Consider the following 2500-nt stretch of genomic DNA (forward strand, 5'->3'; position numbering starts at 1 on the left):
GCCTTCCTTGTGTATTATTTTGGTGTTTGTGAGAAGTTCTTGTAATGATGGTTTTTTTATTGTGGGTATCCACAAAGTGCTGATGAATGGCTCCTTGGTTTCTGTGGGCCTGCATGCGACGTTTGAGTGTGGTGGTTGTGTGTCCGATATAGCATTTTTGGGGGACTGATATGCTCGTCAGCACAGACAAAACTTGTATACTATATCAGATTTAACCTCTTTCTCCGTCGATGGGGCCGTGACTATTTTTCATTACCAAGAGGCCGTAAGGTTTGGTTTGCAGTAAAATCCCTTGCTGTATTTTGTTATATGGCGCTAGGGGGGTGTTCCTCTTCGCAGTATACAAGGATGGCTTTCCTTTCATCTTCGTGGTGTTTGTTGTATGGTATCTGATGGTATATCACTATTTCTTTGTCTTTGTCTTGTGTGTTGTTCCTCGGGGTCGGATTATGGAAAGCCTCTAATCTCATTTTGACAACTTGCTGGATCATGTCATCTGGATATCCGTTATTTGTGAGCAGCTGTTGAACTCTGTTGATCTCTTCGTTAGTCGCTTTCCACGTGGAACAGTGTGTTATGGCGCGTTTTATGTATGCATTTACCACAGATCGTTTATATGCATCAGGGCATTCTCCTCTAGCATTTAAACATCTTCCAGCGTCTGTCTTTTTAGTGTATACGGTGGTATTGTATTTGTTGTTCTTTTGGGTCACAAGTACGTCCAAGAAAGGGAGCATCTTCTCATCACTTCTTTCTACCGTAAAATTTAATGTAGAATTTGCTTGGAGTTTATTTACTAATTCTTCTATGTCATTGTCGCCCTTTGTTTGTGATAAAGATATCATCAATATATCGCCCATAGATTCTGGGTTTTGGGTGTTCTCATGTGGACCTCTTCTGTGTGTTGCCATGTATGCGTTTGCGAAAAGTACCCCAGAGGGGAACCCATTGCCACGCCGTCCTTTTGTCGATATATTTCGCCCCTATGTGAGAGGAATGGGGCTTCCTTTGGCTAAGAAATTGAATGAAATTATAACGCCGTACATTCCCTCACGTTCTCGCTAAAATCATCGACGGAATTCATCGACCTACTGCAAGACACCGCACCCTCTGAAGACATAGCATCCCTGGACGTTGAAAGTTTATTTACTAACGTACCAGTGGATGAAACAATACAAATCATCATGGACAAGATATACCGCTCTGAGAAACCACCATTACCGATCCCCGAAAAAATCTTAAAAGAGATGCTGGAAGCATGTACAAAGGAAGCCCCATTCCTCTCACATAGGGGCGAAATATATCGACAAAAGGAACGGCGTGGCAATGGGTTCCCCCCTCGGGGTACTTTTCGCAAACGCATACATGGCACACACAGAAGAGGTCACATTTGAAGAACACCCAAAACCCATCTATGGGAGATATATTGATGATATTCTTTATCACAACAAAGGGCGACAATGACATAGAAGAATTAGTAAATAAACTCCAAGCAAATTCTACATTAAATTTTACGGTAGAAAGAAGTGATGAGAAGATGCTCCCTTTCTTGGACGTACTTGCGACCCAAAAGAACACAAATACAATACCACCGTATACACTAAAAAGACAGACGCTGGAAGATGTTTAAATGCTAGAGGAGAAGCCCTGATGCATATAAACGATCTGTGGTAAATGCATACATAAAACGCGCCATAACACACTGTTCCACGTGGAAAGCGACTAACGAAGAGATCAACAGAGTTCAACAGCTGCTCACAAATAACGGATATCCAGATGACATGATCCAGCAAGAGATTAGAGGCTTTTCCATAATCCGACCCGAGAACAACACACAAGACAAAGACAAAGAAATAGTGATATACCATCAGATACCATACAACAAACACCACGAAGATGAAAGGAAAGCCATCCTTGGTATACTGCGAAGAGGAACCACCCCCCTAGCGCCATATAACAAAATAACGCAAGGATTTACTGCAAACCAAACCTTACGGCCTCTTTGGTAATGAAAAATAGTACGGCCCCATCGACGGAGAAAGAGGTTAAATCTGATATAGTATACAAGTTTGTCTGTGCTGACGAGCAATGTCAGTCCCCCCAAAAATGCTATATCGGACACACACACCACACTCAAACGTCGCATGCAGGCCCACAGAAACCAAGGAGCCATTCATCAGCACTTTGTGGATACCCACAATATAAAAACCATCATTACAAGAACTTCTCACAAACACCAAAATAATACACAAGGAAGGCAACTATAATCGTTTATTGATATCAGAAGCAGTCAGCATCGCAATGCAACGGCCCAGCCTTAACATCCAACGTGAGGCAGACCGATCCTTCCCTCGTGTAGGAGGCAGTCCTTCAACCGCGTGGGACAAAGCCCCACACGCGGACAGGAGCGCACACTGACTTTCAGTGAATTAAACATATATGTATTAATATATATTTATGTATAATGTTGTATATAATACTTACTTTCAACTTTTTTATT

This window comes from Macrobrachium nipponense, chromosome 4, assembly GCF_015104395.2.
Source record: "Macrobrachium nipponense isolate FS-2020 chromosome 4, ASM1510439v2, whole genome shotgun sequence".
In the NCBI taxonomy this organism is placed as follows: Eukaryota; Metazoa; Arthropoda; class Malacostraca; order Decapoda; family Palaemonidae; genus Macrobrachium; species Macrobrachium nipponense.